General features: G+C 50.8%; 1 protein-coding gene across 5 annotated transcripts in view; it reads left to right on the plus strand.

Annotated features, from left to right (window-relative positions):
• Positions 1-13,997, plus strand: part of RFTN1 (raftlin, lipid raft linker 1) — a 228,494-nt gene that overhangs the window by 179,206 nt on the left and 35,291 nt on the right. The window lies entirely within an intron of this gene.

Here is a 13,997-nt window from a genome sequence, read left to right on the forward strand (position 1 = left end):
GTGAGTGAGTGCTGTGATGGCTCCCGTTTTACAGATGAGGAAACCGAGGCACCGAGCGGTTAGGTCCCTGGCCCGTTAGGTGCTGAAGGACGGCTTTGGCATGTTGACCCGAAAGGCCAGCAATCTGGGCTGTGGGCAGAGGAATTCCTCAAGCTGTGTTCTTCTGCTGGGGTTTGGGAAGAGGTGGTACATTTCTGAGGTTTGCTGGTGTGGATTTTAAAGGTGTGAAACCGTGGACATTTTAGACCCGTCTCTCGCCCACCCAGCACCTGGGGTGATTGAAGCTAGGAGGCTGCTGTCTGAATGCTCTCAAGTCACCTTGGCAGCAGGCCGGGTCGGTGGGCTCAGGGGGGCCCCGCCAGATGGGACCACCTGTGCGACAGACGAGAAAGCGGCTCTCTGTGCAGAGTGGGGCACGGGGACCTGCCGGCCCTGTGCCAGCCGCTGCTGCTCCCAGCCCTTCAGCCTGCAGCCATCCTGAGCAGAGCTGCTGGGGGCAGCCTGCCTCGGAGCCAGGATGGGCAGTAACTGCTCTCAGGTGTGGCAGAACAGAGTCCACGGAAAAGCTGTGATGATCAGAAACGGGAATCCCAGCATCACAGCAACCGGGCCAGTCAGGTTGGGGACCGAGAGTCCCACGGACGTATGTAGAGAGGAAGGTGAGGAGTGGGTGGTGACCTGGTCTGCCAACCCCCTCCACCAGGGACCCCCACCTGACCTGGGTCCCCGTGGGCCTCCATGCGCCTGACTGGAAACGGGGTGCCAAGGAAGTGAGACTCAAGAACGCAGAGTCCAGTGTGGGCAGTTCATGTCCCCGCCCCCCGTGGGGACCCTCCTCAGCTGTGAGATGGCCGTCCGTTCACCCAGCCCGCCTCCGAGGGTGGGTGCAGGCTCAGGGTGGTGGGACAGAGCGGGCGGCAGGTGGGCGATCTCAAGGACCATCCAGACGGGCCCGAGCTGGCCACCCACCCCCGCGTGCTGCAGCACCCACTGGGACACGGGGGCTGTGTCAACAAGTGGGGCGTGGCTACCGCAGAAACACATGCGCGATTTTGCACATGCGCGATTGGCGGCAGCGCCATGGGGACCCGCGTCAAATCCCTTGTTCTCCACACATTAAAATGGCTATTAAAGGCGGACTTTGTGGTTTCTTCAGGAAAAATGGCTAGATGACAGCGATCCAGAAGTGTCTACGAAAGTGGTTCTCAGAGTGTGGTTCCCGCGTCAGCAGTGGCAGCAGCCCTTGATGACGTGTTAGAAACGCAGATGCTCGGGCCCCACCCTGGACCCAGCAAATCCGAAGCCCTGGGGGTGGCCCAGTGGCGTTTTGTTGTTGTTGTTGCAGAGGGCGGGGTGGGCTTCCCTGGTGCTTCAGCAGGTAAAGAATCCACCTGCAATGCGGGAGACTCCGGTTCGATTCCTGGGTCCGGAAGATCCGCTGGAGAAGGGATAAGCTACCCACTCCAGTATTCTTGGGCTTCCCTGGTAGCTCAGATGGTAAAGAATCTGCCTACAGTGCAGGAGACCGGAGTTCAAGGTCTGGGAAGATCCCCTGGAGGAGACTGTGGCAACCCACTTCAGTCTTCTTGCCTGGAGAATGCCATGGACAGAGGAGCCTGGCAGGCAACAGTCCACCGGGTCGCACAGAGTCAGGCACAAGTGAAGTGACTTAGTACCCATGCACAGCGGGTCTTTGGGATCTAGTCCCTGACCAGGGATTGAATGCAGTCCCCTGCTTTGGGAGCATGGAGTCTTAGCTACTGGACTACCAGGGACATCCTGCCATTAGGGTTTTAACAAGCCCTCAAAGGGATTCTGAAGCTCACTCAGTTCTAATGAACCAATGTCTGAAAGAACAGTACAGACGCTCCTTTCTCCAGACGTCTATGGTAATGTGATATTTGATGAAAGTGATGGGAAAAGCATCACAATGATTCATCCTTCTTCAGCGTTTGCAGTATTGAAATTTCAAAACGTGACCTTGATGTATAACTGGAGGGAATGCCTACAGTCTGAAATATCTGCTAGAGGGGGATATGGTTATAAACTCAAATAAGGACATGGTTGTCTTTTCTTCCCCCTTGTCCATTTTTTAAATTATTATTATTTTTTTGATTGAAGTAAAGTTGATTTACAATGTCATGTTAGTTTCAGGTGTATAGCAAAGTGATTCAGTTTTATGTATATTCATTCAGTTCAGCCGCTCAGTCATGTCCGACTCTTTGTGACCTCATGACCGCAGCACGCCAGGCCACCCTGTCCATCACCAACTGCCCGAGTTCACCCAAACCCACGTCCATCAAGTCAGTGATGCCATCCAACCGTCTCATCCTCTGTCATCCCCTTCTCCTCCTGCCCCCAATCTTTCCCAGCATCAGGGTCTTTTCAAAGGAGTCAGCTCTTCATATCAGGTGGCCAAAGTATTGGAGTTTAAGCTTCAACATCAGTCCTTCCAATGAACACCCAGGACTGATCTCCTTCAGAATGGACTGGTTGGATCTCCTTGCAGTCCAAGGGACTCTCAAGAGTCTTCTCCAACACCACAGTTCAAAAGCACCAGTTCTTCGGCACTCACCTTTCTTCACAGTCCAACTCTCACATCCATACATGACCACAGGAAAAACCATAGCCTTGACTAGACAGACCTTTGTTCGCAAAGTAATGTCTCTGCTTTTGAATATGCTATCTAGGTTGGTCACAACTTGCCTTTCAAGGAGTAAGCGTCTTTTAATTTCATGGCTGCAGTCACCATCTGCAGTGATTTTGGAGCCCAGAAAAATAAAGTCTGACACCGTTTCCACAGTTTCCCCATCTATTTCCCATGAAGTGATGGGACCGGATGTCATGATCTTAGTTTTCTGAATGTTGAGCTTTAAGCCAACTTTTTCTCTCTCCACTTTAACTTTCATCAAGAGGCTTTTTAGTTTCTCTTCAGTTTCTGCCATAAGGGTGGTGTCATCTGCATATCTGAGGTTATTGATATTTCTCCTGGCAATCTTGATTCCTGCTTGTGCTTCTTCCAGCCCAGCGTTTCTCATGATGTACTCTGCACAGAAGTTAAATAAGCAGGGTGACAATATACAGCCTTGACGTACTCCTTTTCCTATTTGGAACCAGTCTATTGTTCCATGTCCAGTTCTAACTGTTGCTTCCTGACCTGCATACAGGTTTCTCAAGAGGCAGGTCAGGTGGTCTGGTATGCCCATCTCTTTCAGAATTTTCCACAGTTTATTATGATCCACACAGTCAAAGGCTTTGGCATAGTCAATAAAGCAAAAATAGATGTTTTCTGGAACTCTCTTGCTTTTTTGATGATCCAGAGGATGTTGGCAATTTGATCTCTGGTTCCTCTGCCTTTTCGAAAACCAGCTTGAACATCTGGAAGTTCACTGTTCATGTATTGCTGAAGCCTGACTTGGAGAATTTTGAGCATTACTTTACTCGTGTGTGAGATGAGTACAATTGTGCGGTAGTTTGAGCATTCTTTGGCATTGCCTTTCTTTGGGATTGGAATGAAAACTGACCTTTTCCAGTCCTGTGGCCAGTGCTGAGTTTTCCAAATTTGCTGGCATATTGAGTGCAGCACTTTCACAACATCATCTTTCAGGATTTGGAATAGCTCAACTGGAATTCCATCACCTCCACTAGCTTTGTTCGTAGTGATGCTTTCTAAGGCCCACTTGACTTCACATTCCAGGATGTCTGGCTCTAGGTGAGTGATCACACCATCGTGATTATCTGGGTTGTGAAGATCTTTTTTGTGCAGTTCTTCTGTGTATTCTTGCCACCTCTTCTTAATATCTTCTGCTTCTGTTAGGTCCATACTATTTCTGTCCTTTATTCTGTATACTTTATATATGCTTATCATATTCTTTTACTTTATAGGCTTACAGAATATAGTTCTCTGTTCCTCACAATTGGTCCTTGTTAGTCCCAAACCCCTAATTTATCCCTCTCCCCTCCCCTTTAGTTTGTTTTCTATGCCTGTGGGTCTATTTTTGTTTTGTATATAAATTTATTTGTGTCTTTTTAAAGATTCCACATATAAGAGATACCACATTTGTCTTTGGCTTCAGTTAGCATGATAATCTCTAGGTCCGTCCATGTTGCTGCAAATGGCATTATTTCATCTTTTTTATGGCTGGGTAATATTCCACTGAATACACATGCACATCTTCTTTATCCATTCATCTGTCAGTGGATGTTCACCTTTGTTTTCCAAGGCATCCAGAAGTTGCTTCTTGCATTGCACCAAACGGTAGACCAGTGTTTCTCAAACCTGGGCTTGTATCAGAATCACCTGGAGAGCTTTTTAAAAGGCAGACATCTAGACTCTTGCCCAGAGTTCCCCACTTCTGCCTGCTTTGAGAATCAGGCCCCGCTTGCAGGGGCCACACTTGTGCAGGTCTTACCTGTGCAGCCCAGCAGGGTCCAGTTCCGGTGGACTTGCCTCTGACCCAGCGGTCGGAAGGGCTCTGTCAGACCCTCGCCGCGGCCCCCAGACGGCTCCTTCCCTGCACACGTGTGGGTATCGTCCAGCTCCCGACCGGGTCCTCCAGGCCCGGCCCCTTCCTCTCCTCCCCACCCTTTTGGCCTCTGGGTAGGACCCTTCCGTTCAAGCCTGGGCAGGGCCCTCTTGGCTCGTGGCTGGCCCTGCTTGTCTGGCAGCTGCTGTCCTGCAGGAAGCTCCCAGGGTTCTAACCGCAGAAGACCTCTGAGCAGCGCTTTCTCTCCTCAGAGCTGGGACTGACTTGTCCTTATCTGGCCCCTTTACTCCTGGACATGCTGATTCCTCAAACCCTGGCTGCAGGCATGCCTTTGTAATTCAGCCACGTCTTCCTGGCCTTCCTCTCTCTCTCTCTCCCTCTACACACACACACACACACACACACACACACACACGCACACACTTTCATAAGAAAACCTACCTGGCTCTTCACAGCTCTGCAGACAGCTTAGAAGGTTGCAAAGAGAATGTGGATTCTAGAATCTCCCCTGGGTAGGCATCCTGCTCTTTTATTTCCCGCCGACTGAGTGTGAAAAGGAAACCACTGCCCTGTCTGCTTTTCCATTTTTCACTTGTGCAAATGAAGACACCAGTAACCTCCTCTCGAAGTCGATGAGAATAAAAAGAGATAATGGATTTAAAAGTGGTGAATGTCTATAGTAAGTAAATAGGGCTTGCTTTCTTCAGTCACCTGGGATCTTCAGTTAGAAAGATCCTCTGCCTGTTGTGTTAACCTTGTCCTAAAAGCACAGAGGAGGCTGGACTAGGGAACGTGTGGAGTCAGAGGCCAATATAATAATTGCATTAGTCTCGGTTGGAAACCCGCGGCCTAAGATTAAAGGCAGTTGTGAATGGGATGAAAGCCCATCCAGAGGGCATTTATAATGTGTGTTTTCTTTACGTTCTTTGAGCTGACTTAATCTACAGTCTGGAGTGTGAGCCGAGAGGTAAAGGTAATTCTTCCAGAGGAAAGGGAGATGGCACACAGACACATAGGTGAAGAGGCAGCGGCGAGTGCTGGGCTGCCCTGTGCCCCGGCCTGCAGCCCGCCCATCTGCCAGAGCCGCAGGACCAGGCGCCCGGGGCCGTGGGGCCTTCTGCATCCGCAGCCCTCTCTCCTGCAGTGTCTGCGAGCTGCCTGTGGAACTTGCCACCGGAACTAAACATAACATAGTAGGGAGAGCACCTTGAGCCGACACAGCTGGTATGGGAGCTGGTGGGTTAATTGAAAAAATCAATGCAAAAGAGCCAAAGAATATCATATTCAGAGGGAAGGGCTGGGAGTTTGGGATTGTAGACGCAAACTAGTATATATATGATGGATAAGCAGCAAGCTCCTACAGTATACCACAGGGAATTAGAGTCACTATCCTGTGATAAACCACAATGAAAGAGCATATGAAAAGGAATATATATATGTACAACTGAGTCATTTGCTAGACAGCAGAAATCAGCATATACAGTTTAGTATAAATATGTAAGTACCCATCCGTGCACCAGTCTTTTTGAGTTTGGGGTCTGCTGGTTAGAATCCTGCTTCATCCTTCTTTTATAAACCCAGGTGTGCTGTACCCCAGAGCCAGGGTCAGTGTCTTTAAAGTACAGGAAAGGGCTCTGGCTGCAGAATCCTTCTGTTTCCATGACTTTTTCCTGGTCTTTTCCAGCTCCACCCCCGACACACACACCTATCCCCACCCACCCCCGACAGTGGCCACAGTGGTTATTTTTTAAGCAACTGTCCTTTGTCACGTCTCTTCCAAGCGGTCTACCTAGTTTCCCTGGAAACAATTTTTGTTGCACTTCCTATCCGCTTTAAATAATTTAAATTAAGACACGGAGCTGTGGTAACAGGTCTGACTGACTTGCACAGGTGTGGGAACACAGAAGACGCACCTGGAAGTGCTCACCTTGCAGCGTCCGGGGTCTGAAGGGCCTTGTGGAGAGCCGCCTGCCTCCTGGGCTTCTCGTGCAGCTGGAGACCGGATGGGCTTCGGGGTCCCCTGTTCAGTTCAGTTCAGTTCAGTCGCTTAGTCGTGTCCAACTCTTTGTGACCCCATAGACTGCAGCAAGCCAGGCCTCCCTGTCCATCACCAACTCCCAGAGTTTATTCAAACTCAGGTCCACTGAGTCGGTGATGCCATCCAACCATCTCATCCTCTGTCGTCCCCTTCTCCTCCCGCCTTCAATCTTTCCCAGCATCAGGGTCTTTTCCAGTGAGTCAGTTCTTCACATCAGGTGGCCACATATTGGAGTTTCAGCTTCAACATCACTCCTTCCAATGAATATTCAGGACTGATCTCCTTTAGGATGGACTGGTTTGATCTCCTTGCAGTCCACGGGACTCTCGAGTCTTCTCCAACACCACAGTTCAAAAGCATCAATTCGGTGCTCTGCTTTCTTTATAGTCCAGCTCTCACATCTGTCCATGACCAGTGGGACTCCCCCGTTACAGCCTCTGAAAGCCCCATAGGTTTCATCCTGGGAGGTGCTGTCGTCAGGGGTCTCTCCCATCTCTACCTGTAGGTTCGATCTGCTGTTGAATTTCCTCCACAGCATCTCCTCCCTTTGGTTTCTGCCCTTTTCTCCAGCCTGCTGAGACATTTGTGATGTACAAATGTATCATCCTACATCTGGGGATCTTCCCAGCTCTGGCTTCTCTGAGCCTTTGTGTGTCAGGTTGCTCCCGCCTGCCTGGACTCAGGCAGACTGGCTGGAGGCCTCAGCCCTTTGGCATGCTGCGGGAACCTCTCCTCAGGCGATCCCAGCCCCCTCTACAGAGGTTTAAGATGGCCCTGTCATTCCACCCAGCAGTCCCCATCTCGTCCCTGAAGGACTCAGGAGAGGCTTGATAGGAGGCACTTCTGTAATTGGAACCACTCTGGGGTACCCTCCACCCACCCACCCCCGTACAACCCCCTGTTCTGCATGGACTTCTGCAGGCTTCTGGGGGCCCATCTCCTGATTCCATGGGCTCCCAACCATCCCTCTAATGGTCCACACTGGGATTTGCCAGGGAGTAACAGCAATGTCTGCAGTATCTAGAATTCACCACCTTCTGCTTCAACAAAGACGCCAATATTTGTCCTTTTTAAACCATCTGGCTTTTTTTTTCACTGCCACAGTTTCTCCAAGATAATTATTTTGCTTCTGAGATCATAGCCTTTAGTGCCAACAACAGCAGGTCTCGGCCTTATTTCTGTGATACGGGAGATTTTCCCGTGGACAGTCATTGCCGAGGAAGGACCAGGCCTGCCCTCCCAGGCGGCAGTTCCACTGCATCCCACCCAGAGCAAACCGCGGCTCAGCGGAGTCTGCCGGTGGCTGGGTGAATGAGACGTCTATCCTCCCAGCCTTCCCTTTGATCAAGGCCCTCACTTCCACCTTTGATAGTGACATGCCAGTGTGCTGAGCACTGTTTCCTTAAAATGGAATTCTTGGTTTGATGAATTTTAAATTCATCATTTAAAAATTTGAGGTTGCTTTGGAAGACAGGTTGCCAACTTCTGTGAAAAGTTTTCAACGCCCACCCCTACCCATGATTTTTGACATGCACACGTCACGTCCATCTCTTTTGGAAAAACACAGGCATTTGTTCACCAGAAGGCAGATACCAGGACATGGTTTCAGCATCGTTAGTAACGGGCAAAAGGAAGTAAGGCGTGTCCATCAGCAAGGGAATGGTTAGATAGAGGATGGTGCCTCCTGACTGTGCATGCGGTCATTCTGTACGAACTGACACGGAAGGAACTCTGGGAGACGCTGGTCACTGAGGAGACAAGTTGCAGGTTAACGGCGATGGTTACTTTTATGTGACAGCCTGGTCAGGCTGGGGTACCCAGTGGTTCGGTCAAACACCAGCATAGACTTTGCAGTGAAGGTGTACGATTAACGTTCAGATGAGTGGACTCTAAGTAGGTGATGAACCCTCCATAATGTGTGTAGACCTCATCCAGTCAGTTGAGGACCTCAAGAGCGGGCCTGGCCTGCAGAGCTGGACTTGCCAGCCCCCCAGTCATACAAGCCCATTCCTCTAAATCAATATCTCTGTCTCTGTCTGTCTAAAAGTCTGTCTCTGTTCTCTACCTGTTCTATTGGTTCTGTCTCTCAGGAGAACCCTGACCAATACAGAGATACCCTCACCAATGTGATACCTTAATGGGGAAAAAAGCTTCACAAAGTAATGTGATGCATTTTCTGTGGGAATTTGCAGGCGCGGAGAAAGGCCTGGAAGGACTGCCATCAGGCTGGTGAGAATGGTTACATGTGACTGGGAATGGAAGGGCAGAAGGCGGCTCTACCCGTAATAGTTTAATTTTTATGTATAGAGTTATTCATTCACTTCAGGAATCAAAATCTTGTTTTTAGAAGATAGCTAGTTCTGTATCCCCACAGCCTTTCTTCTCTGAGGTTTTGAGACAGAGAGTGAAATCGCTCAATCGTGTCCGACTCTTTGCAACCCCATGGACTGTAGCCCGCCAGGCTCCTCTGTCCATGGGATTTTCCAGGCAAGAATCCTGGAGTGGGTTGTCATTTCCTTCTCCAGGGGATCTTCCCAACCCAGGGATTGAACTTGCGTCTCCTGCATTGCAGGCAGACAGACTCTTTATCATCTCAGCCACCAGGGAAGTGGGTAAGGTGTATTTAGCTGTATTTATTGAACCATTTTATACACCTAAGGCTTTAGGTGTATTTATTTTCTCCTTGTGGAAACGAAAGTAAAATAGGAATTGAGTAATTCCACTTTCTATTGTCTTACATGTATTTTTTCTTATATAGCTTCTTGTTTTGAACAGAATTTTTTATACAAGCAGATTTACAAGGTTTCAGGTATATAGCAAAATGGTTCAAGTATATATGTTATATTCTTTTTCAGATTCTTTTCCATTGTAAGTCACTCCAAGATGTTGAATACAGTTCCCTGTGCTATGGAGTAGGACCTTGTTTATCTGTTTTATACACTGTAATGTGCATCTGCCAATTCCAAACTCCTAATTTTTCCCTCTCTCCCTTTTCTGTTTTGTAGCCATAAGTTTGTTTTCTATGTCTGTAAATATATTTCTCTTTTGGAAATGGCTTCATTTGTACCATTTTTTAGGTTCCACATATAAGTGATATCATATGATATTGTCTGACTTCACTTGGTATAATAATTTTTATGTCCGTTCATGCACCGCAAACAGCATTATTTCATTCTTTTTTATGGCTGAGTAGTGTTCCACTGGGCTTCCCTGGTGACTCAGTGGTGAAGAATACACCTGCCAACGCAGGAGACGTGAGTTCAGTCCCTGGGTTGGAAAGATCGCCTGGAAAAGGACGTGCCAACCCACTCCAGTATTTTTACCTGGGAAATCCCACGGGCAGAGGAGCCTGGCGGGCTGCAGTCCATGTGTTCACAGAAGAGTCTGGCACAGCTTAGTGACTAAACAGCAAGTGTTCCGTTGCATACACGTCCCACATCTTTATCCATTCTCCTGTCTGTGGACCTTTAAGTGGCGTCCAGGTCTTGCCCAGTGTAAACTGTGCTGCTGTAAACACTGGGGTTGGTCGTAATTTTAAAAGGTGTGTGTATGTGTATATATATATTAACTGTGACCAACCTAGACAGCATATTGAAAAGCAGAGACATCGCTTTGCTAACAGGTCTGTATAGTCAAAACTGGGTTTCCGTAGTCATGTAAGAGGTGGGCCATAGAGAAGGCTGAGCACCAAAGAACTGATGCTTTGGAACTGTGGTGCTGGAGAAGACTCTTGAGAGTCCCTTGGACAGCAAGGAGATCAAACCAGTCCATCCTAAAGGAAGTCAACCCTGAATATTCTGCTATATTCAGAGGACGTACCTGAATATGATGCTAAAGCTGAAGCTCCAATACTTGGGCCACCTGATGCAAAGAGCTGACTCATTGGAAAAGACCCTGATGCTGGGAAAGATTGAAGGCGGGAGGAGAAGGGGACAAGATGGTTGGGTGGCATCACCGACTCAGTGGACATGAGTTTGAGTAAACTCCGGGAGATAGTGAAAGACAGGGAAGCCTAGTGTGCTGCCGTCCACGGGGTTGCAGAGAGGCGGACACGACTTAGCGAGTGAACCATGCGTGTATATGCAGGTAGTCAAATGTACCCGACCTCACTTGAGACTTGACCTTCTTTCTCCTTTGTTGGCTTTGCCTCCCTTTGCTGCTGTCTCTGGGGGTCAGGTACTTCCCTTCTACTCTTGTAAATGCACATTCTCAATCTCCACAGACTCATCCATTCTCTAAGCTGCTTCCAGCTTTGGCTCTGGAGTCACATGTCCACCTGGAGCTAGCCTCCCTTGGAGCACTTCTAGCCGTGGGGCCATATTGAACTTTCCCGAACTTTTGAAATCCTTCTTCTTGACTCTGGAAGGGGCTTACAGTGCTCTTTGGCTGTAAGAGACTTGTCGGAAGACAGCTTAGTTTGTACGGTCTGTGTTCCCTAGGTTAATTATTCTCTTCCCCAAATGATGGAGATCATATTTTAAAACAGTGACGTAAAAAAGCCACTCTGAGGTCATTGAGTCCTGACTCTTTTTTGGGGGGAGCTGTGCCAAGAGGCTTGTGAGATCTTAGCTCAGGCCCTTGGCAATGCAAGCGCAGAGTCCTAACCACTGGACCACCAGGCAGGTCCCAAGGCCTGAGTCGTGAGTCCTGACTTCTGCTCTGACTCTCACCCTGTGCTGGGAGGGCGGAGCCCAGGATGGCCGTGTGGTCCTCTTTCATTCTTTTCAGACAGATGTTTTCCTCTGCCTCCTCCTCGTCAGCAGCAGCCTGGCGTGGAGGTCATGAGTGTCACATGGCTTGGAGCAGCGACAGCACAGAGACAAGGGGGGTTTGGATTAGTGCCAGTCCTCCGGTTCCCCAAGATGCAGCTGGCCCTCGGTGGAGGATTACATAGGAGTGAAGATAATTTAGGGTAAAGGGGATTTGTGGGCACAAAGCGGAGAACCCTCAGGGAATCGGGGAATCCCAGAGGCTCAGAGTGAGTGACTGGCTCTTTGCTGTCCTGGGACGAGAATGCAGAGGCCCTAGCCTGTGGGTAACCTCCAGGTGGGAAGGGGACTTCTGGCAGATATGCAGCAGGGCGTTCCAGGCCGGGTGGTGTCCTGCTGACAAGATGTTTGCGGGCAGAGCCGAGCTGACCAAGGCCCCTGGGCCCAGTGGGCTCCGGCGAGGTGGTCACAGTCAGGATGTGGATGAGCCGGGGGCATTAGGAGGGGCTTCCTGTGGGTGGGATGAGGGGCGAAGTGGAGGAGAAAGCACGTCTGTTCCTTCTCGTCACCATTAGGAGACACTGTGGACGCTGCGGTGTTCCTCTGGATCCCGTCTCGCTTGTGCTTCACTTCCTCTGTGTCTTCGCTGCCACCTGCCCCTGGGTACCAAGCCTGGTGCTCGGGCAGGGGGAGCCGCCAGCGCCTGGAGGTTCAGATGCCCCTGGAGAGGTCCATCCCCAAGGGGAGGGGTCTGGGGTCTGAAACCCAGGGTGGGCCATCCCCAAAGAGGGGAGTATGAAACCCGGGGTGGGCCATCCCCAAGGGGAGGAGTCTGAACCCCGGGGCGGGCCATCCCCAAGGTGGGGAGTCTGAAACCCCGGGTGGGCCATCCCCAAAGTGGGGAGTATGAAATCTGGGGTGGGCCATCCCCAAGTGGGGGAGTGTGAAACCCGGGGTGGTCCATCCCCAAGGGGAGGAGTCTGAAACCTGGGGTGGTCCATCCCCAAGGGGAGGAGTCTGAAACCCTGGGGTGGGCCATCCCCAAGTGGGGGAGTGTGAAACCCAGGGAGGTCCATCCCCAAGGGGAGGAGTCCATCCCCAAGGGGAGGAGTCTGAAACCTGGGGTGGGCCATCCCCAAGGTGGGAGTGTGAAACCGGGGGAGGTCCATCCCCAAGAGGAGGAGTCTGAAACCCGAGGTGGGCCATCCCCAAAGGAAGGAGTCTGAAACCTGGGGTGGGCCATCCCCAGGTGAAGGAACCAGGGAGTCCATGAAACCTGGGGTGGGCCATCCCCAGGAGGGGGAAACCGGGGGTCCATCCCCAAGAGGAAACCTGGAGAGGTGGTCCATCACCAAAAGGGGAAACCTGGGGTGGGCCATCCCCAAGGGGGAGGGGTCTGAAACCTGAGAGGTCCATCCGCAAAGGGAGGGTCTGAAACCTGGAGAGGTCCATCAGGACTATGAAAGTATCCCCCATCGTGGGGGATACTTCTGAGCACGGCGTACCCCCAGAGCCGCCCGTGGGTCAGGCTGAGTTTTCCGTTCAGGGGCCGCCGCATCAGCTGTCCCTGTGCTTGACTTCATCAGCTTCCCTCCCCCTCGCTGGGAGCCTTGCCTTTGCAGGAACCTGCAAGTAACTTTCGGGTCTGCTTCTGCAGGATCTAGCCTAAGATAGACTGCGCCGTTTAAAAAATACCATGTGATGATATGAATTGTGGTGCAAATTGAGATAAAGTTGTTATGGGTTTTATCATTTGAAACAAAATTCTTGCATTCCAAAAGCTTATACATTAAAAAAAAAAAAAAAAAATGACCCTTCCTCCTGCCTCTGGGCCTCCGCTCTCTAGCTCCTTTTCCCAGAGGCAGCTCTTCCCCGAGGTGCCCAGGGAGCGTGTGCACACGCAGACACAGGTAGTGGGCTGACCATGCCCCCCAGGGTGTCAGGCTCTAAGCCCTGGAACCTGTACGTGTTAACCTCATTTGGAAAAACCGTCTTTACCGACGTGATCAGAGTTAAGGATTTGGGGTGGGGGATGATTCTGGATTATATGCTGGGTCGTACGAGCAGTCTCATGGTTCCTAATGGGAAGGAGGGTCAGGGGATGTGAAGACAGGGCTCAGAGAGTTGAAATGCTGGCCTTGAAGCTCTCAGGGATGCAGCCGCAAGCCCAGGAAGGAGCCGGCCACCGGCAGAGGGGAGAAACAGGAAACAGTTCCCCGCTGGAGCCTCCAGAGGGGGCGTTGCCCTGCTGACACCGTGCTTCTGAGCGCCGATGCTGACCGTGAACGTCTGGCCTCCAGAACTGGGAGACAAACATGTCTGTTGCTGTAAGCCACCAAGGTTGTGGTCACTTGTTAGAGCAGCCCTGGGAAATGGATACAGCATGCACAGATGTACCTGCAAAGGAGCCCCGGGGTGTGTACTTGATAGGGTGTCTTTGTGAGGGGAGAGTCTGCAGATGGCTGTGTGGTCCAGGCAAGCGCTGGGCTTGGGGGCTGAAGGGGATGAGGAGGGAATTTCTCATCAGAGAGCCCTGTGTCCAGCCTGCTGGCCTCGAAGTGATGCGTGTTTGGAGAAACGGACTGGAAAGAGGAAGGCAGACAGAGAGGTGAGAGAGTAGGGATGTTCTTTGCAAGTATCACTCAGGATGCTTTCCACTGTCCGCGCTGAATGTCTGCCTGGCGGTGGCCGGGACGGTTGGGGTCTGTCACCGCGCTCCCCCGGACAGGAAGTCTGGAGCACGGCAGTGGCTGCAAAGTCAGC

This window comes from Bos mutus, chromosome 1 (assembly GCF_027580195.1).
Source record: "Bos mutus isolate GX-2022 chromosome 1, NWIPB_WYAK_1.1, whole genome shotgun sequence".
In the NCBI taxonomy this organism is placed as follows: domain Eukaryota; kingdom Metazoa; phylum Chordata; class Mammalia; order Artiodactyla; family Bovidae; genus Bos; species Bos mutus.